At 32.9% G+C, this 26,150-nt stretch overlaps 1 long non-coding RNA gene and 1 other non-coding gene across 2 annotated transcripts; one reads left to right on the top strand and one right to left on the bottom strand.

The window, feature by feature from the left end:
- Positions 1-8,495: 8,495 nt before the first annotated feature.
- On the bottom strand, positions 8,496-11,861 carry LOC104234950 (uncharacterized). The gene is made up of 5 exons (XR_713096.2): positions 11,708-11,861; positions 11,510-11,564; positions 11,329-11,369; positions 10,331-10,425; positions 8,496-9,016 (listed from the first exon to the last, which is right to left on the bottom strand). It is a non-coding gene; the product is annotated as an uncharacterized lncRNA (long non-coding RNA).
- A 14,186-nt stretch (positions 11,862-26,047) lies between these two features.
- LOC138882021 (U6 spliceosomal RNA) lies at positions 26,048-26,150 on the top strand. The gene has a single exon (XR_011403482.1). It is a non-coding gene; the product is annotated as a U6 spliceosomal RNA (small nuclear RNA).

The raw sequence follows: 26,150 nt of genomic DNA, 5'->3' as shown, positions 1-26,150 counted from the left end.
ATTTGATCCGGCTGGGCGATTCCACTTATATTCGTCTTCTACGGGTGAGAGCCTATTAGTGTTAGAATATACTATAAGCCATGCATATTGTTATAGTATTCTTTACGAACAATTATTTATTTACTTGTTTAAATTCAATAAAGTTTCATTTTAAATAGATCATGTGTTGGTTTGTGCGTCCATTGCTTACATAGTAGATGATTTAGTGTATATAGTTTAGCTTATACACAGAAGATTAAATCATCGGTTCTTGTAAGACATAAAAGTTAATGTTCACAATCTAATGATGGAATTGGACAAATCATCGGAATGATTGTAGCACAAGATTAAATATAATTTATCTTGATTATGGAAATGGTTTAATTCCAACTTCTTGTGCTAGTACATTTTGTATGTATTGAACGGATCAAGTAGAGATGAGTATTTTATACTGACTTTATAAAATAATTTCTCTAGTCCATTTAATGTACTTATATTCTTAATCCTGATATAATTATTATTAGCTGTGTATGTCACTTGTTGTTTTGATTTATTAAAAGGCGAGATTCTTTCGCGAGTCAATAAGCCTGGTAAATTGGATAACAATGATATACATTGGCGAAGTAATAATTAGTTGATGGAATCCATGTCTCGATTTTGAGATTGATGATACTCCTTTATGAAAGCTTATAAGTTTTCATGTGTAAACCCGGCCGGTGGATTTTGTATCCGACACATGAAATAAGTTAAGTGTAAGTCTAAAGGAAGTAATCAATAAATTAAATAGTCAGTAATTTAATTTGATTGATTAGTATCTGAATCTTAACATGGGGAGTTAAATAAGGTTTTATGGAAGAATTTCGAAATTGAACTAAGGAGTGCAATTACGAATTTTTAGTGGAATAATTCGTAATTTATTATGATGGAAATTAGTTTCAGAATTTCGAAATTAATATCATAATAGGAAGCCTTGTTAATTAAATTCTGTGGTCCCTACTGTGCCTAAATAATAGAAAATAGTGGAAACTGTTACTTAGTGGGAAAGAAAACGTGGAAACCGTCCCTTAGTGGGAGAAGGAAACCTAACAGGTTTTGAAAACGGTTTTGACCTAAAAAACGCAGCTATATATATGGATATAAGGGCTGGACGTTTTTGACATGATTCTGACTGCGGTTTCTACTAGAATTTTGCCCACCCAAAATTCTTTTTTTTTGGTTATTGTTTGGGTAACACAGTAGAAGACTGTTTCAACTGAGGAACGACATAGATTTGTTGTGTTTACGCTTCAAGAGGTAATCCTAAAATCTCCATACGTGCTAGTTGTTTAGATTACACGTGAATAAGATTTTGTTATTGCTTCCGCTATGGTATATATTCTTACAATTGGTATCAGAGCTTACTCACGTCTAATTAAATAATTAGGATAAACCATAAGGATTAATATCATGTTCTATATGAAAGTTTTGAATTACATGCAAAGTTTATTTTTCTGAAAACCTGCACTGTTTTTTGGTGTGATTATCTGTTATGGGTTGTGTTGATTATTCTGAAAACTTGATGTATCCTTTTAATATTGGTGATGTTGAGTTAGAATAATCTGAAAGTTGAATTTTATCATGTAAAACGGAAAAACAAATTTTGCTGAATTAGGGCAGAAAATCGGAGGTCAAAAAGTTGACGGACTCCGATTGACCTGAAACTTGGCAGGTCCATGCGAAACGGCCCAGTGAAATTATCGTTTTCAGTTTAAGGTACAATCTAAAATATTTTTGCATAAAGTTATGAAATCATTTCCCCGTTCAGTTATGTTAAACTGTAAAATATGTTCTTTCTGAAGAAAATATTTTACTGAGAATTACTTATATCAAACTTTAATAACACTTGCTTCTATTGTATACCATACATTACATATTTCATCACTATAACAAAGTTGGTTATCGGTTACAAATTATTTCGTCACTTAAAATCCTTATTTCGTCACAAAAACCTTTTACGACGAAAAAAAATTATCAATTATTCGCCTTTAAAAGTGGGTCACTAAAAGTATACAAAGACAACTTAGCGTTTCGTCGCTAAATAAAGATAGATTAACTACGAAACTCTTTTTTCGTCCCCAAATGCATAGTATTTAAGACGAAATTGTTTGTCAGAAAAAGTATTAAAAATTTGTAGGTGATAATGTGTTTTCGTCACTAAAAAAAATATTAATAACGACGAAACTATTAAAAATTTGTAGGTGATAATGTGTTTTCGTCACTAAAATTTTTTTTAATAACGACGAAACTACCTTGTCACTAATTAATTAGTGACAATGTCAATTGTCTCTAAAGTTACATGTATTTCGTAGCTGAAAAAACGTGATTTCATTACTAAAGACGACATTTTATATAAAAAAAATATTTCGTCCCTAAATGAATAAATTAGCGACGACTTTGCTTTTACAAAAGTGATTTGCAATTTTGTAGTTAAAAAGTAAAAACTATCATGTCGTCGCTAAAAATATTATGTTTACCGACAATAAAATTGTCACCATAAAGTGTCATAATTAGTGACACTTACAATTGTCATAAAATACAACACTAATTCGTATTTGTTATGATAAAATCAAAATATGGTGGATGTCTACTCTTCCTCCATGATCTTTCTCTCAAATGGTTAATGACATATTCAATGACATATTTTCTATGTTCAATGACATATTCCATGACATATTTTCTTCACTTTTCATGCCTATATAAAGGCTTTGTAATAGATAAGAAAATACACACAATTGAAGAAGAAAATTTCTTCCTTTCTCTCTATCTCTTTCTTGTTCATATTTTACTAAATTGTCTTTATTTCTTGTTCATGTTTTACTAAATTGCTTTTATTTCATAACACGTTATCAGCACGAGTCTCTAACTAATTGTATATATATATATCTACAAAAAAATTCTACATCCGGAAAGATTACAATTAGAAGCCATACATATCATCACATGGTTAAATGTAAAGAGAAACTACATATGGTAAGTAATGAAATGTAAGAAGGTATGATTATCTTATACTTGTCATTCCTTTAAAATCTCATATGCACACAACTTCGTACTACACCTGTATTGCATAAGCACATATTAATATTACATCTTTTATATCACATGAATGGAATAAAATTTTCGAAGTTCTATATGTGAAAATCATAGTAGCAGTTAATTGTTGATATGATGCATGTCATGGTAACCAAGGATATTTTATATAAATTGTCCTATGCATATTTATGTGTTAACTATCTTCAATCTGTCCTGCCGCTTTAAACATTTTCTTTTACTTGGATGAATATTTTTTTTCCTTTTGAATTTTTATACTTGCATATAGTACCAAAAAAAGGATAAAAAATAAAATAAAATTGGTCATACTGATTAAAAGCATAAATCATCTTGAAGAAAACAAGAAATACTTCACATCTTTATCTAGGTTGATTAATTACTTCTTTGAAATTTGGAAAACAAACCAGCTATTGAGAAAGTATACTTCATAATTTATGGTCGTATCATTTGAAAGCAAACAATGATTAGTATGACTACTAGAAGAGGTATTTTTGAGTATCCATGACCTACTTGATGCTTGCTACTGACTTACCATTTTTAAGTATTTTATATGAATGATGCACAAGCTACAACTGGTAAGTTGTTACCTATAATGTCACTTTTCAGGTAATATAAATACTGAATTTATGTATTAGTATTATATGTGTGTTGTTACCTATATGGTGTACTTTTGATAAATTTATTCACTAATTGCTTGGTTGAATTGAGTGAAGGAAAGTTATGGCGTTAAATCAAATTCAATAGGTCGGATATACCCCGAAAACAACAATATTTTTGAGAGAGACTCAATAAATATTATGACAATGATTTTATGATCCTTTTAAACTCTAATAGAATTTAGAAGAAATATTCTGACTACAAACGGTTGTATTTCATATAGATGCTACAAATAATTAATAAAGCTTTACGCTGATTTGAGATTTGTACACTTATTTAAGAAAGCAAATTTGATTTGCTAAGTTGCAAATTAGTTGTGTATAACTTTTTTTGGCATGTGATTGAAATTAAGGCTTGAGAATGAATCTCAATATTGTTTAGCCTATTATGAGGATAAGACATCGGGATCAAGTCCTGATGCTCCATAATGATAAGAGTTGGGTTTGAGTCCCAATTTATTATGGCCTAACATGCCTTTATATTGGTAAGACATTGGGTTTGAGTCCCAATGTACCATATTGATGATATAATGATGACTAAAGAAAAATAATATATTTTTCATGAAAAGGCATAAAAATTGTCCCACTTGATTTGCTCCATTCTTAAAGTGAATGTGATAACAGTGCATAATAAGTTTCTCAATGAAGACAAGTGGTTGAACAATGAACGTGGGCGTTCCAAATATCAAAATAATAATAATCATCACTATGATTATAAAAGGAGAACAATAAGGGTTCTCAAAATAGTCCTTCAAAATGTGAAGGCAATGCTTACCATCAAATTGGTATGAAAATAATAAAGCACGTCGCTGATTATGATCCATTCCTTGAAGAGAATGTGACTTATGATAAGCATTGAGAATGCAAACCCATTCCTAAAGTTGAATGTGGCAATATGTGATAAAAGCAATGAATAAAGACATGCAATTCATGATTATATGAATACCACACAACTCACCTCTAAGGGAGGTTTGAGTAAAATAAAGAGAATAAATATTATTGTGTGGTTACATGAATATGTCATTGGTCGCGTACATGTGATATGCCAAATATTATTTTGTCATGCCTTATAAAAGTTATTAAAGGCAAAATTAAAGCAAGAAATGATTTTGCTTGTGATGATTTTGACCATGATAATTTATTATGATATAATTTTCTCCGTGAAGGAGACATTTACCATATGAATGGTATGATAAAAGCTCTTGTTGTACAAAAGTTGTTAAGAACTCCGGAAAAACTAATTTGTTACTACCCAGATGAATAAATTTATTCATGACATTGATATTGTAAAGTCTCAAAAGAAACTTTTTGAGTTTCAAATATATAAGTCAAAGTGATTGGCATATTGAGACTATAATTGAAAGGAAGATTGAATATCTTCATATTTCTATAATCATACCGGGTAAATATGAAAGGCTACCTGATCTTCTTTCTATTTGTACTACACAAATATAAGCATGATGCTGGAATCATATGCCACAAGTAAACTAGAGGTTTACTAAAATAAATATTAATTGGCATGACCGGTTGACCATCTCGGTTCAATTATGATGCAAAAAAATTAATTATGAATTACATTGACATATATTGAAGAATAGAAGATTCTTCAAGAATTCTCTTGTGCTGATTATTCTCATGATATACCAGTTAAAGGTTGGGATTGAATCCTTTGATTTCTGGAAGGAATAAAAGGTGATATATATATGGGCCCAGTCGCCTGCCATGTGGACCGTTTACTATTATATGATTTTAATAGATGCATCTATTTTATGGTCACATGTGCATTTGTTATCAACTTGCAGTTTGATTTTTGCAAGATTGTTTGCTCAAATTATTAGAGCACAATTCCAGAATATAAATTATGATGATTTATCTTAATAATACTGGTTTAAATCCAAGTTGGTTTAGCAGAAATTGTATGCCTCCAATTATAGCTAAATCATTGGTTATGAGAACAAAACTCCCAAAAACGAAATTTGGTATGAGATTTATTATTTAATATACAGCAGCACTTGTACGCATCTAGCCAAGTTATAAAAATTTCTCCCTATCACAATCGGTTCAGGGTCAGGAACCAAATAATTTCTATATAGAAATATGGATGTGCTATATGATTTAATTATGCCACCAAAATGCACAAAGATGAGTTCCCAAAGATGGTTGGGAAATGTGTTGGTGATCCCAACATTAGGGGGAGAAAATGGGCAGCTGAGAAAGTGATACGTGAAATGAATTATTATGAATACATATAGATCCTCGTACAAGAAAATATAAACTTGAAGTTCAAGTGATAATTCATTTACAAATTATTGCCAGACGCATTTGCTGACCCAAAGCTAAATGTCATATTTCAGCTGCTAATGCTCCAAATAGAATAAAGTCCATGAGGGACAGAGTCTATGGCACGCATGAAGTGTAACAGACCAATCGGTTCCAAAGATAAAACTCCTTGAAGAAGGAGAGGGGCAAATATTCAAAATGGTCATAATAAGGAGGCAAGTGCCCTAGAAGAGCACCACGACATAACACTTCATAAGACCTCATGGGAGAGGCTCAGGTACCTGAAAATAATGAAATAAAGAGATCTCAATAAGTTATGTCTTTATTGGGTAATAATGGAACCGACATAAAATGATTGTCGACGATATTGTTAATATAATGTAGCGCTCAATATGATTAATATTGACGAGGATCTTGAGATCAAATCTGTCATGAAATTTGGACGGATAAAAGATTGGCCAAATAAAAAATACGCAATGAAATTGACTTCACTTGAAAAATGTGAAGTTGGACGGATAGTCCAACACCTGAAAGTATAAAGTCAATTGAGGTATAAATGTGTTCTTGTGCGAAAGGTTCAAGTCGATAGACATAAAGACGACTTGTGGCACAAGAAAATTAGTAAATATCCTCACATTGAATATTTGGAGACATATTCTCTTATAGTGGATATAGTCACTTCAAGTTTTAATCTGGCAATATATGAAAAACTTGATATGTGTATAGTGGATATCATTGAAAGATTTAAATTGTCTTGGAGCATATTAAGGTTTCCAAGAAATTTATTAAATAAAGCTTCAAAAATCCTTATACGGATTGAAACAATCAGGGCCCATGTGGTATAATCGCCCGAGAGAGTACTTGTTAAAAGAAGGGTATAAGAATAATTCAATTTGTCCTTGTGTCCTTATAAAATGATATGGATTTGAATTTGTTATAATCGCCATGTATGTTGATGATTCAAATATCATTAGAACTCCCGGAGAGCTTCCTAAAGCAGTAGACTGTTTAAAGAAAGAATTTGAAATGAAAGATCTTGGAAAGACAAAATTTTGTCTTGGTCTACAAATTGAATATATGAAAGATAGAATTTTTGTCCTTCAATCAGCATACACTAAAAAGATTTTAAAGAGCTTCTATGTGGATAAAGCACATCCATTAAGTACCCCGATGGTTGTGAGATTACTCGATATAAATAAAGATCCACTCCGACCTCATGAAAATAATGAAGAGCTTCTTGGTCCTAAAGTACCATATCTTAATGCAATTGGTGCGCTAATATATCTTGCTAACACTACAAGGCATGCCATAACTTTTTCAGTTAATGTCTTAGCAAGATATAGCTCCGCTCAAGGAGAAATTAAAATCAAGCACATATTGCATTATCTAAGGGGGATTACCGATGTGGGCTTATTTTATGGCAATGATTGCAATACCGATCTTGTTGGTTATGTCGATGTGGGGTATTTATCTGACAAACACAAGGCTTGATCTCAAACATGTTATGTGTTTACATGTGTGACACTGTCATATCTTGGCGATCGACTAAGCAATCAATCGTGGATACTTCTTCTAGTCATGCTGAGATAACTACTATTTATGAAGCAAGTCGAGAATGTGTATGGTTGAGGTCTACTATACATCTTATTCGAGACAAATGTGGTTTGAAGTGTGATAAACTACCCACAGTTTTGTATGAAGAAAATACAACATGCATAGCCCAATTAAAGGGAGGATTCATAAAGGAGTTAGGACAAAGCACATTTCACCTAAATTATTGTTCACACATGATCTTCAAAAGAATGGTGATATTAATGTGCAACGGATCCGTTCAAGTGATAATATGGCTGATTTGTTCACCAAATATCTACCGGCGTCAACCTTCAAGAAACTAGTGTACAAGATTGGGATACGAAGGCTCAACGATGTGAACTGATGATCTCATCAGGGGGAGTTAATACGCGTTGTACTCTTTTTCCCTTACAAGGTTTTGTCCCATTGGGTTTTCCTTGCAAGGTTTTTAACGAGGCAACCAAAAAGCGTATTTCTAAATATGTGTACTCTTTTTCCTTCATTAGGATTTTTTTTCCATAGGGTTTTTTCCTAATAAGGTTTTAACGAGGCACATTAATTATGGACATCCAAGGGGGAGTGTTATGATAAAATCAAAATATGGTGGATGTCTACTCTTCCTCCATGATCTTTCTCTCAAATGATTAATGACATATTCAATGACATATTTTCTATGTTCAATGACATATTCCATGACATATTTTCTTCACTTTTCATGCCTATATAAAGGCTTTGTAATAGATAAGAAAATACACACAATTGAAGAAGAAAATTTCTTCCTTTCTCTCTATCTCTTTCTTGTTCATATTTTACTAAATTGTCTTTATTTCTTGTTCATGTTTTACTAAATTGCTTTTATTTCATAACAGTATTCAAATAATGAAATATATTATTGATAAGAGGGCTGTTCTACGACAAATATTATATTTAACAATTTTTTTTATTGCCAATAAAAATGAATAAGGGACTTTCCCAACATTTCTAAAGCAGTTATGCCTATTTATATTCAAAAATAATACTAGTCATTTCATTAAATGTATCAACAACAAAAAAGTTAAACCATTCTAATCTAATAGTTATTGGTGTCACTTTGTGCCCCACAACTGGTAATAGCTACTATGATACTAGACGATACACGACGCATATCAGTTTCTCTAACTCTTTATCATAGTGAAGTCTTCCACATGTCAAATTTCTGAACATCATAGCATATGACATGAAATGATAAAATAAAATTGAATATCAACATGATATGAACTTTTAAAAAAATAAAAAATAAATGAATAAAATGGAAAAAGAATTTAGTTGTATTGAAGACATAAATTTCATTAGTCTATCTTTTCACAGAAGGCATAAATCAGAGGTGGAACAAAGCAGGAATCTGGGAGTTTAAACAAAGAGACACGCCAATCATACCGGTATCTAAAATTCTCATAAGTATCCTGCAATAGCCAGAAAATAGATGTCACCCACAGTACACATCAAAATCCAACCCACCTTAGCTAAACAAAGGGAAGCATAATGATCTTGGATTCTAATTCTATGAATTCTACAAAGGTATAGATAATCATACCTGATTAGTACTTATGAGGTATAGATGAAAAGCAGTAAGACCTCCAACTCTAATATAAAAGTGTATACTACCAAAACAATGGAGGCAGGTGTTTTGATCATTGCTTTTCATATGGTTGTGTCTTCTAGAACCATGATTCTCTTAATGTATACCCAGCAGAAACCAAAAACATAGATGCAAAGAAGTGTTGTAGAGAAGATAAACATGGAAAAAAACGATAGTTTCGCTAGAAAAGTTTCAGAAGTCTGTGCAATGTAAAGCACAAATGCAAGACAGTAACCGTAGATAAACCGTTTCTAAAGAAGCATTAGTTACAGAAAACTATCAGTGCAAGCAAATGAATAAAGATATTTCCAGAAATCTAATGTGGACGTTGAAGTTGACTGGTAAATTGACCAGCCTGACCTCATACCTTTATAAATTTGAGAGTCAAGACCGCTGTAAGATGAGAACTTAAAATTGTGGATATGTTTTCTAAATCCTCTTTAACTTATTTCCACCACAGAAGAATGAAAAGGGTTTATCACAGAATATGACAAAACTAGAGTTGATTATAAGCTATTAGACACTTACAAAATATGTAGTGAGGAGCTAATTTGCAATCTTTGAATAGCCAATAACTTGTCATTCTAGTTGAAAGTTTTTCTTTTAACAAACTTGTAAAATCCTAACTATCTTGATTTCATTATATAAAATCCTCCAAGCACCCTCTTTATCTTGAAATGGAAAGACTTGCAATGGCTAGACTAGCAGTAAGACCACACCACCTTTGAATTTAACAAAGCTATAACTTGTAGCCTACTCTAGTATCAGAAATATGACCTGCAACCCAAGGATAAACTTTCTAGACCTTGTTGATCCATACAACCATCTGCATAGAATATCTCCTTCACAGTTGAGATTATGGAATGATGTTCCAACTAACTACCATGTCATTTTAATGTTCTACATTATTCGCACTCAAACTTTATCAGCCAAACCAACAAGCAAAAGATCAGTCAAATTTTTTTCCAAACAAAGTACGTATGATTAACAGTAGTATAGGTGAGAAATTCTAATAAAACTGCTAGAAGGATCAATTGAGTCACATAGAAGGAGGAGCTAGAGAAAGAACTACCAAAGACAAGAGTATTGTAATAGAGGAAAGAGTATAAGCGAATATTGAAAAGGGAAAAGGAGTTACCCAACATGCTAGATGCAACAGCAAGTCCACCTCAAGTTATCTATCCCCAGATTTAGATTTAGGATTATAGCTTAATGTTCTCCATTTTCTTGTTCCTACGCACAACATTAACAACAGATTTCACAACTTCGCTCTCCAGACGAATATATAATACTATATCTAAATTGCAAGCCATATTAAAAAGATGACTTTCTCCACATTGTGGCTCAAAATCATAGCCTAAATTTGGATATCCAAAGTCCTACTAACTACTTAACAAGCCATCATTCCATCTAGCTAAGAAATGTCAAGAAAATTTTAGTCATACTTGGTTGCAGGAAACTCAATTGTTGAAAAGCAGATTCCAAATTGACATTAACTATCTTCAACAAATGTACTATAACAGAGAGCATGATCTAGTTCTAGAAAATCCTTTAGAATTTTTCTTGTTAAAGATATTCCATGAATCATTACATATAAAGAATGAGAATCATGTTACCTTAAATACCAAAGCAGGTTCGGAGCTCCGTAAAGCACCAAAAAGCTAAATTAAAGAGTCTAGCACAAGAAAAGTAAATGATATTTTGTTATCTTATAGTGGTGAGCAGTAGTGGAGCTAAAGGGAGCCAAGGGCATTCAAATTAATCCCCATTGCCGGAAAATTATAATACGTAAATCGGATAAAAAAAAAGTTTAGGTAGATATGAATTGTTGAATTCGCTTGATATAAGAAAAGATTCTAGTGTAGTGGTAATGAGATTATAGCAAAGAAAAGGAAAACAAAGAGGAAAAAAATTAAATTAATTCTGTGCATTCTAACAGAGAAATAAAGATGAAATTCCAGGAGAAAATCTAGAACGCAAGTATAAGCACTCGTAGGAGAAACTACATCCAGATTTTACTTTATACAGAAAAAAATGCCATTCAAAAAAATCTCGAAATAAACCCAAAATTATAAATTGAACTCATCTATAGAAATTATATCATCAAAGTAAACAAGAGTTGGAAGTTTACTTCACCTAGACAAATCTAAGACCTATCCGTTTGCCACCATCTTGACCTGTGCAGACGATAAGATATAAGAGATTCAACGATACTTTAAAATTAAGAAATAGGAATTTTCTGGATGAAATTGTATGTAAATGAAGTGAAACCCCTATAAACTTTTTCTAATAAGTAAAAAGGTTCTCAGCCTCAGACCTCGGGACTATTCAATTGTTCAAACGTATAATCGAAACCACAATTCATCTGTTCGCTGAAAAATTGGAAACAAAACAGAATTGTTTCAGGATTTAGAACCAGATTAATATAACAAATTAGTATATAAAAATCTCTTTGTACCCAAACAAAACCAAGCATCATGAAAAAGGAAAGGGGAATGTATGACGAAGAACAAACCTTTGTTGTTCCGATTGTGGCGACTTGCCCTATAGAGAAGATGATGAAGAGTGGGCGTCCGCAACTTGCTCAGTGCTCTGCTGAAAGATTTCCTGAGTTAGAGGCACGGGAATTGAGCCCTAATTGATATTCATAACTTCTGAACGTGGGTAAATAAGCGGGGATCTGAAAAATTTAATCGAATTACCTAATTACTCCCCAGTGTGTGAAGTAAAGTTGGGGATGATGTGTCAAATATTGTCATTTAACTTTCTTTTTTTTCCCTTTTTTTCACTACTAGTATATGTGCGCGGAGAATATTAAATATAATTTTTTCATAAGAAAATATTACTTGAAAAATATGGTAGACATAAAAGAGCTTTTAAATGCTATTATTTTATAAACATATAAATCCACTGGATATTCATACATTGAAGTAATAAGAAAACATATGTATCCATTAGAAAATAGGTAGTGAGGAAATCATTCATAATAAAATGCAATCTTGGATCCAGTTTTAAACCGTCAAGCATTGATGGAATAGTCCTTCGAATATCATCCACTGAAAACAAAATAAGCTCTTGGTTAACAAATTCAGTTTTACGAAATGTACTTTTCTTTCTGGTCTAGATGGGTATCAGGCTGCATAGTATAAAAAATAGAGAATGATGAGTCAAATTAGAAATATTTGATGCTAATCAAAATAAAATAAAAGTATTAATGGTCTCAACCTCAACTTGTCTATGTCAATTCTTTGTTGCTTATATCTTCTTCTGACTGAAAGTAAGTTCTATGAATTCCCCATCTTATTACCCGCCAAAATAATTTTTACTATATTTCTAAAGATCTTGAAAGTACTCATTTCCTTATTTTAAAGTACTTGTTCCCGACTCTTATCAAAACAATAAAGAGAATAATTAGTAGAAAGCCAAGTTTGATGGTTTTATAAAATGTTTGGTGTAAAGTCTTGTAGTACTTAATGGACCAATCACTTTAATTGGCACCCAAACTCTATCTTTATGACTCATACCAGACATGATATAAAATGGCATATCTTCACACTTGTGTAATTAGCATCTGATTAAGCCATGAAATAATTATTTAGCTATAGCGAAGATACATATTATAAATAGGGATTTGATTTAAAGATTAAAACATGTCCTCGGATGAATTAAAATTGATAAGTTTGTTATGCATAATAGAAATGATACAATCAAATATAGCTAGGAAGAAGACTTCAGCCTAATCCAATTTGTTAGAAGTAATTATTTAAAATTGAAGCTAAACACTTTCACATCTATTGCAAAATTTTATCTTTTTACTTAAACTCAAATTTTTCTTTTGTTATTCCACTTCAATTTTATATTAGAGTTTTTATAAATTTTCTTTTGTTATTCCACTTCAAAGTTATATTAGAATTTTATTAATTTTGCCCTAAGGTTTAAAAGTATTTTATAATGCACGAAAAATTCTCTTGAATATGAATTTTAAAGAGAAAAGTAAAATCATAGATTCATAATCTTCAAAAAAAGAATTTATTGATTAACCAGTGTACCCCATGTTTAGTTAAACTTAAAGCCTTGGTATTGAATATTTTTACAAAATATATTATTGTACCTTTTCAGATTGTGATTTAACATATATTATTGTGGCGTACTCACACATACAGTAAAAACTATTTTTCTTAAATTTTTTTAATTATTTATTCTTTCTTTATACTAAGGAATTACTACTCAATTAATCAGTATTGTGAAGGAATGTAGAAACACACTTTGGTGGTATAAGATAAATCATGATTAATTAAAAGAAAAAGGTGTCAGAATAAAGGACTCTCATAATCAGTAGGAAATATTCCATACATGAATATAGTTTTTCAAGGAAAATCAAGAAAGCATAAGTTAATCAAGCAAAGAAATAACAAAGAAATATCAATTATTAGTTAAGCTATATAAATAAATAAAAAGTACTAAAATGAATTATGCATCATTTTTATCGTTAAGCAGTATAATAGCACATATGAAATGTTAAAGAAATTAAAAACTCAAATTGGATTCTCATAATATATAGACGTCAATTAATTTAGATAATACTTTCACTATAACACAAAAGGATAAAGAAAGTAGAGTTGGAAAATTATGTACATATTACAAAACTTTATGATAGTCAGATAATAATTCATCTTTAACCCCCAATTTATTTTTTAATAGAAAATATCAATTCACCTTTTAAACATGCTAGGAGATTAATTATGTACAGTAATCAAGATCTATCAGACGATAAAGAACCCCAAAAAAATGCATTTAAAAAAAAGGCAGAAATAATAGGATTAATTTTATGCCTACAAAATAAAGCCAACACGATTGAATCACTATAAAAGAGTAGAAAGCTAGCTTTTCACTGTGATATTGCATAGAGACGAAGTCAATTTAACTTACTAAAACTAAAAGAAAACATAATAAAATAACATAAAATTAACTTTTAATTGCGCTTTTGTTCCATGTGTATTCGAAAACTCGGCCCAAAAAATAGCAAAATGCCTATAAGAAAATATTTGAAGCAACATACTCTATTTCAAAATGTTTCATAAATATAAAATTGGAATAGTTTCTTCGATTATGTTACTCTATAATAAAAAGAAACAAAGAAGAAGAAATAGAAGACATCACAAAAGAAGAAAGTGAAAAGAGAAGGAACAGTTACCAAAAAAAAAAAAAGACATCAGAAAAGAAGAATGTGAAAAGAGAAGGAACAGTTACCAACAAAAAAAAGGACTTAAAAACGATGAATACTTCAATGATAAAACATTATTTACAAGAGGGGTTGCTCTGATGGTAAGCACCCTTCACTTTCAACCAAGAGGTTGTGAGTTTGAGTCTCCCCAAGAGCAAGGTGGGAAGTTCTTGGAGGGAAGGATGCCGGAGGTCTATTTGGAAACAGTCTCTCTACCACAGGGTAAGGTAAGGTCTGCGTGCACACTACCCTCCCCAAACCCCACTAAGTGGGATTATACTGGGTTGTTGTTATTGTTTTTTATACTCAATCTCCTACTTATAACCTTGACCAAACAAAAGAAGAAGATAAGTAAGGAAAAAAAGGAATTAGAGAAATGAAAACCATAAGAAATGTACTAAATTGGTGAAGACTATTACCAACACAAATCAATAATTTTACTTATTTTTTTGCTCCAAGTTCTTTTGTAATCACAACCTGTTATACAAATCACTCATTGTCCTAAATACATATGTAGATGAAAATGTGGGAAAAGAAAGCTTTCTACCTTTAGATCATCTTCAGTGGTAAATTTCTTCTCCTTTGTTGATTTTTTCCTCTGCCTTGAGTGCCACTGTAATTGAAATTTGAGGCGTTTGGAATTGAGAACATATGCGTTTGGTTTGAAATAGTACCTCATAAGGATTGTAACTGTTGCCTTGTCTATCTCCTTGTTATTAGGAATTGTAATTGTAATTAAAGTAAAATCGTGAAGGCTTTGACTTGAAAGAGGACTTAAAAAAGATGGTAATTGTTGCCTTATCTATCTCCTTATTATTAGGAGTAGTAACTGTAACTAAACGTGAACTTTTAAGATAATTGATTGATTATTCTTAACCAAAAAATCTTATTTCCAATTATAATTCTAAATCTAATAAATACAGTAATAAATAGCTGCCCAACATGGGAGGCAGATCCATTGTCCACGTTTGAGCCACGATCAATCGTGGATTTTTTTTTTTTTTTTTGCTTTATTACTATGTCTATGCAAAAAGTTTTTTGATGAATTTTTAAAGTTTTTAATAAATCAAATAAATAACTAATGAAAAACATGGGAATCTAGAATTGAAACAGCTATTTTTTTTTAATTTTCAGTCTTACAAAGTATGTGCCAAAAATTTGGGACTCCGTGATGTTAATAACTGAATTGGTTAATATTAAAATTTTGTAATTTCTTTTCTATGTTAAAACTTTTTGAATTCCAAAAATATTGGAGTTTTGTCCTAAAATATGACATGTGTTGATATTTCATTTTGACACTTGGCACAATATTATGAATTTGCCTCTCCTTTTCTATATTAGTTTAAAAAATTTTGAATTCCAAAAATATTGGAGTTTTGTCCTAAAATATGACAGGAGTTGATATTTCATTTTGACACTTGGCATAATATTATGAATTTGGCTCTCCTTTTCTATATTAATAGATTTAAAAAATTTTGAATTCCAAAAATATTGGAGTTTTGTCCTAAAATATGACAGGAGTTGATATTTTATTTTGACACTTGGCACAATATTATGAATTTGCCTCTTCTTTTCTATATTAATAGATGCCTATGCAAAAAGTTTTTTGATGAATTTTTAATGTTTTTAATAAATCAAATAAATAACTAATGAAAAACATGGGAATCTAGAATTGAAACAACTATTTTTTTTTAAAATTTTCAGTCTTACAAAGTATGTGCCAAAAAACGTGGGACTCCATGATGTTAATAACTAAATTGGTTAATATTAAAATTTTGTAATTTCTTTTCTATGTTAAAACTTTTTGAATTCCAAAAATATTGGAGTTTTGTCCTAAAATATGACATGTGTTGATATTTCATTTTGACACTTGACACAATATTATGAATTTGCCTCTCCTTTTCTATATTAATTTAAAAAAATTTGAATTCCAAAAATATTGGAGTTTTGTCCTAAAATATGACAGGAGTTGATATTTCATTTTGACACTTGGCACAATATTATGAATTTGCCTCTCCTTTTCTATATTAATAGATTTAAAAATTTTTGAATTCCAAAAATATTGGAGTTTTGTCCTAAAATATGACAGGAGTTGATATTTCATTTTGACACTTGGCACAATATTATGAATTTGCCTCTCCTTTTCTATATTAATAGATTTGAGAAATAGAACTAATTTACTTCAAATTGATAAAGTGATTTTTGGTCTTTTAAAATTGGGAATGAAAATGATAAGTAACAACACAAAGTTCTAAAATGACTCATGTTGAATTAATTTAAACGAATGCAAAAAGAAGTAAAAAGAAAACTAATTTAGGATACATTTTATTTCCTACTATTTCATCAATATTGCTTCATATTAGCACCATTATCAATCTGTGTTGTAATATTATATTAAGAGTTCGTTAAGTTAAAAAATAATTCTATTCATACGATGAATTTGGAAAAGAATCCAATTGATTTTTTTTACCTAATAAGTTATTTCAAATACTTAGTTATTTGTTCTCAACATTATTTTTGTTGATTAAAATTCTTAATATTATCTCATCCCAGGTTTTAAATATTAAGTAATTTTAATTACATGATAAATTTGAAAAACTGAATTGCATTCTTTTGCTAATTAGTTAATTTCTCAAGTTACATAAAAAAAACTTTGAAGGAGAAAATTGCAAATTAAATTGCATTCATAATCAAGGATAATTAATATTACTGATAAATAATAAATTTTAAATAGATAATATTAAACAGAAAAGTACTTGAATAAGTTTATCACGACTTATTATTAGAGTTATTCAATTCTTTAATTGGGTATTTAGTATTACGTAATAATTTGGAATCACAATTTGTCACTGATCACGTATCACAATTTACCAAGGTATACAACAACAACAACAACAACCCAGTATAATCCCACAAGTGGAGTCTGGGGAAGGTAATATGTATGCAGACCTTACCCCTACCCCGAAGGGTAGAGAGGCTGTTTCCAGGAGACCATCGGCTCAAAAAAGCAACAGGAGCCGATATATTAGTACCATAAAAATGCATAATAAAATAACAGCAATATAAGAGATATGAAATACAGAATACGAAATACGAAATAGATGGCTGGTATAGTAAAACTAGCAGGTAAAGCCCTGCATCAATAGACGACCAATGACATTCTTAGTCTAACTCCTAACTGGCTAGTCTCACTCTATTGTGCTGTAGAAATATTCACAACTTTCCCCTAACCTACAACCTTAATGCTCGACCTCCATAATTCCCTGTCAAGGGCCATGTCCTCAGTAATCCTAAGTCGCGCCATGTCCTGTCTGATCACCTCTCCCCAATACTTCTTAGGTCGCCCTCTACCTCTCCGCGTGCCCACTACAGCCAGTCGCTCACACCTCCTCACCGGTGCATCAGTGCTCCTCCTCTGAATGTGCCCGAACCATCTGAGTCTTACTTCCCGCATCTTGTCCTCCATGGGGGCCACGCCCACCTTCTCTCGAATATCTTCATTCCTAATCTTATCCATCCTTGTATGCCCGCACATCCACCTCAACATCCTCATCTCTGCTACTTTCATCTTCTGGATGTGTGAGTTCTTTACCGGCCAACATTCAGTTCCATATAACATGGCAGGCCTAACCACTGCTCTATAAAACTTACCTTTTAGTAACGGTGGCACTTTCTTGTCACACAAGACTCCCGACGCTAACCTCCACTTCATCCACCCCACCCCTATACGGTGTGTGACATCCTCGTCAATCTCCCCGATCCCCTGAATAACCGATCCAAGGTACTTGAAACTACCCCTCTTGGGAATGACTTGAGAGTCAAGCCTCACTTCAACTCCCGCTTCCGTCGGCTCAACTCCAAATTTGCACTCGAGGTATTCCGTCTTCGTCCTGCTCAACTTGAAACCTTTAGACTCAAGAGCATGTCTCCAAATCTCTAGCCTCTCGTTGACGCCGCCTCGTGTCTCGTCAATTAGAATAATGTCATCAGCAAATAGCATGCACCATGGCACCTCCCCTTGAATATGATGAGTCAGTGCATCCATCACCAGGGCAAATAGGAATGGGCTGAGCGCAGACCCTTGGTGCAACCCCGTAATAACTGGAAAGTGTTCAGAGTCGCCTCCTACTGTCCTAACCCGAGTCTTAGCTCCAGCATACATGTCTTTAATCACCCTAATATAGTCAACCGGGACCCCTTTATCCTCTAAGCAGCTCCATAAGACCTCCCTAGGAACCCTATCGTACGCTTTCTCCAGATCAATAAACACCATGTGGAGATCCTTCTTCCTATCCCTGTACTGTTCCACCATCCTCCTAATAAGGTGGATAGCTTCTGTGGTAGATCGCCCCGGCATGAACCCGAACTGGTTGTCTGAAATAGACACCGTCCTTCGCACTCTCATTTCTACCACTCTCTCCCAAACTTTCATGGTATGACTTAGTAATTTGATGCCCCTATAGTTGTTACAGCTCTGGACATCACCTTTGTTCTTATACAACGGGACCATTGTACTCCACCTCCACTCTTCAGGCATCCTATTAGTCTTGAATATAACACTAAACAATGCAGTAAGCCATTCCAAGCCTGCTCTACCCACACACCTCCACAGTTCAACCGAAATTTCGTCTGGCCCGGTAGCCCTGCCCCTTCTCATCTTACGCATTGCCTCCATGACTTCGTCGATCTCAATGTCCCTACAGTTACTTAATTCATGGTGGCTGTCGGCATTCCTCAATTCCCCAAGTATAATATCTTGATCCCCTTCTTCACTTAGAAGTTTATGAAAGTAGGTCTACCACCTCCTCTTAATCTGGTCATCTCCCATCAAAACTTTGCCGTCATCATCTTTTATGCACCTCACTTGTTCCAGATCCCGAGTTGTCCGCTCTCTCGCCTTAGCGAGTCGGAATAACTTCTTCTCCCCACCTTTGTTCCTTAGTTCCTCTTACAGATGAGCAAAAGCTGTCGTCTTAGCCTCCATCACTGCCATCTTCGCCTCCTTCCTAGCTACCTTATACCTTTGACTGTTCTCTCTCTTCTCCTCCTCGTCAGTGCTCCCTACTAACCGTAGGTAAGCCGCCTTCTTTGCTTCTACTTTACCTTGGACAACTGCATTCCACCACCAATCTCCTTTGTGGCCACCATTGTGGCTCGTAGATATCCCTAACACCTCTCTCGCCGCCTTTCTTATACAGTACGCCGTCGTCGACCACATTGTGTTTGCGTCCCCACTACTTCTCCAAGATCCCATTGCCGAAACCTTCCTTCCAACTCCTTAGCTTTATCCTTAGTTAAGGCGCCTCACCTAATCCTGGGGCGTCGTTGTACTGACCTCTTCTTCCTCCTTATCCTAATACAAATGTCCATCACCAAAAGCCTATGCTGCGTCGACAGGGTCTCACCTGGGATAACCTTGTAGTCCTCGCACAACCTTCTGTCGCATCTCCTGAGGAGGAGATAGTCAATCTGAGTCTTTGCCACCGAACTTTGGTAAGTAACCAAATGTTCATCCCGCTTCGTAAAACTCGAGTTCGCAATGACTAGATCGAAAGCTTTGGCAAAGTCCAACAGCGAAATGCCCCTTTCGTTCCGCACCCCGAAACCAAAGCCGCCATGCACCTCAGTGTACCCACCTACATATGACCCAATATGACCATTGAAATCTCCTCCTATGAATAACCTCTCAGAAGGCGGTATACTACGAACAATATCATCCAACCCCTCCCAAAAGCGCCTCTTAATATCCTCATCCAAGCTTGCTTGCGGTGCGTACAGCTAATGACATTTAAAGTACCCTCACCCACCACCAACTTAATAGTCATTAGTCTATCATTCACCCGCCTGACCTCTACCACGGACTCTCTAAGATGGCTATCTACCAGGATACCCACTCCATTCTTACCCCTCAGGACACCAGAGTACCACAACTTATACCCATCCACGTTTTTCGCCCTCGATCCGACCCACCTAGTCTCCTGGACACACGCTATATTAATCTTCCTCTTCTGCAGAATTTTCGCCAACTCTATGGATTTAATCGTTAGTGAACCTATGTTCCATGACCCGATTCTCAACCTACAGGCTCCCTTGCCCCATCTACCTCCCCTGCTACCAGACCCATCCCCTGACCCCAGCCCCACACTCTGCCCCACCCGAGGACATGCCCTTATTCTATCATCCCAGACTGCAACCACTACACCTACAACAATCTAGAGAAGACTCGCTAGTGCACAACGGACAACAAATCAGACTAGAATGAAACAAGTGGTAACTAGTATCCTAGTTGAAAGGTTTAACTATTGAGAAGTAAAGTAACAGTAATTTAGCTAACACCAAAAGGGAAACAGTAAAACAGGAGGTACCAACTCTCGATAACAAAACCTGTGGCTGATTTGCTGTACTCGATGTAGTTGTACGCTCACGCACCACTTCCTACCGCCCTTTGCTAACACTCGCCCAGGTTGCTTTCCTTTGCCAGTGCTCGTGCACCCAACTTGTCTCCAATACTCCGAGAATTCCTGAAAACACAGAAAATACCACGACCCAAAAACTAGAAGGAGTTATCACCGCTACCACTGGTATAGCCCCAACAATATAAAATGTACCAAGAAAGGAGAAGAAGAAAACGAGAATATATTATGGGGTGGGGGCAGATTTGGGATCCACTGACTCAAAAGCAAATTTTTCTCCTAAAACAAAGAACCGACTAATTCTTTACACCGAGATCCACTGAATCAAAAGAAAAAAACTGCAGAAAATGTTAGAAAATTTCAAACAAGTCAGGTAGCAAATATACTGAGCTACTAAAATTCCCGACAGCTTGATGGTTATGTGATTATTATGAGAGAAAATAATTGGTTAGTTGACTAGAAGAAGGAAAGAAATAAAAATGGTGAGAAGACGCTCAGAAGCTCAGAAGCTCAGGTGGCGAATATACTGAGCTACTAATACCAATTATTAGTAGATCTGAAATTACCAGATAAAGTTGTATAAATACTGAAATTACATAAATAAAACCAAAAAAGAGTGAAAAACAGAGTATGACTTACCAGGGTATCTCATATCAAATTATTAAAATAAGTCATGTGTTTGATAGGTATGACTTACCATTAGGAATTGTTATTCGATTATAAAATTCTAATATTGGGAGTCCTACGTATTTCAAATAAGAAAAATTTAATATAAGGTAAAATTTTAATTGATTTGAAAGTCCTAAATATTAAAATTTTTACATGATTCAAATAAGGAAAGATTTAAGAAATTATATTTTAGTTATTTCAAAGTTCTAAATAAAATTAAATTACGATTTTGTCCAATATGAAATCTATTGATAAAGGATAAAAAAGTAAAAAAGATATTTTGCTAAAAAGCTTAGTTTTTTTTTTGGTCAAAACAAATTTTTTATATTTAACTAATGAAAGTATGTACATCCGCTAGCCCATGGGACTCTAAAGCTAGACCTTTTACAATACTACTATTACTGTACTACGATTCCATATCTTTTCCTAACTGACTAATACTCTGTACATTGTCTCAAGTAGGAAATCTATTTAACCGTTCTAACAAGGTCTTCCACTTACTCCTTTTTGGCCTTTGATATGCAGCTGCAGTACAATCTCTCGTATTCTCCCTGCATATATAGTGGAGTATATTGTTTTTGAAACCTTCTGTTGTTCCTTTCCAGCCATGTGTAGTAGATTGTTGCTGCAAATAAAAATACCAAAACTTGAGCTCTTGGTCAACCGTTATTAGTTCTCTTAGTTAGCCACTGTAATTCCTTTTCCCAGCTTTCAATTGAGTGTCTTTCCCCCAACCAGTTTAATAGTATAGCCCTCGATTTTGCATATTCACACTCAAAGAAGAGATTCAAGCGTTTCTTCCTTTTGACTGGTACATAGTACACAGTCCTTTGGCATATCTATCTTTCATTTTTCCAATCGATCAACTGTTGCCAGTCTTTGATTGAGAGTTAACCACAAAATAAATCGATGTCTTGATATAGTGTAATCTCCCAGCACGAGTCTCTTTTATGGAGCTACAAAATTCACGTTTCGTCACTAAAATTATGTGGCTCGTGTATTTGTATACGAAATGTAATTTTTGTCACAGACAATAAACAATTAGTGACGAATTTTTCGTCGCAGCTAATAATTTTGTGGTTAAAAATCACATTTGTTGTAGTGCATCTACCTTTTTGGTCATCCAAGCTGGAGATTTTAATGACCTAGAGAACTGAAATAGTTTTGTAAAGTATTCTTTAACAAAAGGGAAAAGATTTTATTGTATTACCAAATACTTACATTTTACAGTCATGGAGGTGGAAGAAGGCGTAATATCCTTTTCTCCTTTGCCTTTTTGATAGCCCCTCAATTTTCTCTTACAACCAGCATTCTTTTTGTTGGTTTTGATACTTAATCTTCTTTGGTCGAGAAAATACTCATATTTGGATTTTCTCCAATCGGAAGATTCCAATTATATTCATCTTCAACTGGTGAGAGCCTATTAGTACACTGTAAAGTGCAAGGAAACTCGATAAGATAAATAACCAGCTTAACATTTTTTTTGGGGTCAAATTTCTTAGCTTTGAGAAAAGGTTAGTGATGGAATAGACATACGGCATAAATCACCTCGTAAAGGTTAGTCATGCAATGAAATTTTATACTCCTCGGAATTCCTTGCTTGATATAGTATTTTTTTTATTTTTTTTGTCTCTTGTCAAAAGTTTCGAGCTATTATTAACGTTATAGTCAAGATCATCGGGAAGTCTATCTTCACATGTAACTCCATTGACCTCAGGCTCACCTGAAAATCATATGTCAAAACTTGTGACAATGTTTAGATTAAATTCACCAGAAAATCATGCATAATCAAATGAGAGGGTCTAATACATCCCAATATTTAGAAAATTTAATATAAGTCAATAATGAGATATAATATTCCTTAATACCGTTGTCTTCCTGTTGTTGTTTTTCAGACAGTTCCTCCTCGAAAGAGCTCTCTTGCTCCTTTTCATTTTTGCTTCCACTCTGTTCTGGAAGTCTTTTATTTTGTATCACCTCCTTACAGCTTTCTTCTTCATTTTCGTTAGGTGGTTGGAGATAGAAAAATATACTATATTATATTAAGAGCATGATCAATGAATCATGAAAAATCAAATAGTCATAGAAAGTAAAATCTTTTCTCAATATTAAAAGGTTCATAGTTTGAAAAACAAAATAAATATTGCCTCGATATTAATAGATTCAAGTTTAAAAACAAAAGTACTATAATGAAAAAAGTCCAATTAATTATGTTAAGCACTTCTTTTTCTCTTACTATTTTGATAGAGGAGACTGTCACACTGAACACCAACCCAAATCAGTACGCTAAACTCGATCATTCCACAAATGTGTGGCTTGTATTAGAAAGTAAATAAGTTTTGGATAATATTATACATTGCACAAAACCAATTCTAAAAGTACTGAAAAAGATACTTGTGCTTATTGTACTTCAGATCTTTGGTTCTGAACCATCTTCTTGCTGGTATCCTTTATGGATGCAATTTGAACATATACTGTGGAATACAAAAGGCAATATCAACGAGTTATTTAAATTTAACAAAATATGCTCGCACAAAATAAAATCTTATTCTCCTCAACATTAATGTGTTCAAAGCTGGAAAACAAATTAAAAGATTGAATGAACAAAGAGTTTAACTAATTAATTAACCACTATGTCCAGCTTTCTACTCGCAAGTAAAGCAGATTTGGATATATCATGAATGAAAATATTTTCGACCAATTATACGATGTGACAAAAATACTTGCGGTTTTCTTTCTCTTGAATAAAAAATTTAAATTATTTTATTCCCTGGTATAGATTATGGACCAAAAAATGAGGAAATTCATTTTTTCAATTATGGTTATGTTTTGCGTATCAAACATAGATCTAGCATATATTTACATGAAATTTTGGCAACTCAAAAGACACTAAAAAAATAATAAATTTATTCCCTGGTATAGACTATAGATTATGGATAAAAAATAAATAAAAAAACATCAATTTTTTCAATTATCGTTCTGTTTTGCGTATCAAACATAGATCTAGCATATACACAAACGAAATTTTGGCCACTCAAAAGACACTAAAACATGGATACGTGTTGCTTTCAAATCAAAATCTAGAATTGAACATTAAAAAGGAAATTAAATGAATTCTACTACAAAGGCAAGGAGGCAAAAAGTGGGACCAAAACATTTGCTAAACCATTTTGTGTGTATGTGTGAGATGTGTATCAATACCTGTTATGTTCTAATCCAATTTTGACAGATAAAGAAATTTTAGAAAAAAGATTTCAATGTCTGAAGAAGAAAGAAAAAGGAAAACAAGCTTCTGTTAATCTTGTTAGTCAGAGATGGTCCATAAATTCAGATTAAAATAACATAAATTCAGAACCAAGAAAAAATGTAAAAGAAACCAAATAAAAAAGAATTGCAGACCTTAGCCAGTATTGCTCCCATAAAGCACAGTAACATTTGCTAGTTTGAACCATCATTTATAGGTGCAAAACCCAAGGGGCAAAAGGGGAAAAATGAAATGACAAGATTAGCTAGATTTGGGAATAATCAAATTCACCATCACATAATCACTATCTTTCATTGTGAAAAAATGACTACTAAAAATGGATTGAAATAAGTGAAAAGGCAAATTTGTGGCGTCTCTTATTGTGCTTATATGACTCTTCTTGACTGTTGAGTTATTCCCGAAAAATTTTGAGTTAAATGAAAAGAAAAATAGTATCGTCTCTATCAGTTTAAATATCTTCACGCTGAGATATTCCCTTGAATGGTTGAATATAACGAAGAAGCAAACTAAGCAATGTCTCGTATTTATATATTTAGTTTTGGTCGCTAAGTTATTTCCTCGTAAAATATTATTTTAATTTGGACAACTCAAATTTACTGCTTATCGATTAAAGATGAGAAGGCATTTAATTAAAGTGCAACGGTATGAATAAACGAGAGTTTAAACCAATTATCGCCAAGAATTTTTTATTATGCATTGCGGGAATAGTGATGCTTAACGCTAATTGAGAAAGTTATTAAAATCTAATCATTTATTTCTTACACATTTGGCACTTAATTATGTTTATTTTGAATTTTTATGGTGTTTCAAGTGCTTTAACTTTAACAAGAATACGCGATATTCTTCTCAATTTTTTATTGTTTCACTTTGGAGATTAAGATTCTAAAATTCATATATAGTATTTTATTTCTTAATAGATTTATTCTTTAGGAAAAAAATTAATAATGTAGTAGTATTCTTATGTTAATTCAATAAGTTTCTACGATTCTTAGATTATGTCAAGACGAATTCAAATAGTTCTTAAAAAGTTAATCAGATTTGCTAACCAATTTGAACAATCGGATTCACTGCCTAAGTATCTACAGTTGTAGAATATGACAAAAGGAATTCAAATAGTTCTCAAAAAAGTTAATCAGATTGACAATTCAATTTGAACAATCAAATTTACTATCCAATTCAAGAAGTGTCCACAATTCCTAGACTTTGACCAAATAAATTCAAATAGTTCTCAAAAAGTTAATCGGATTTGATATCCAATTTGAACAATCAGATTCACTACAAAATGTCCCTTCGGGGACATCCGATAAAATTGAATCGATACAAAGAAGATTAACATGGCTCCAACGCAAGGATGATATGCACAATTCGAGAAATGGTCCAAATTAAA

This window comes from Nicotiana sylvestris, chromosome 1, assembly GCF_000393655.2.
Source record: "Nicotiana sylvestris chromosome 1, ASM39365v2, whole genome shotgun sequence".
Lineage (NCBI taxonomy): Eukaryota > Viridiplantae > Streptophyta > Magnoliopsida > Solanales > Solanaceae > Nicotiana > Nicotiana sylvestris.
Note: the sequence above shows the minus strand (reverse complement) of the source record. Positions and strands in the feature narration are given on the sequence as shown.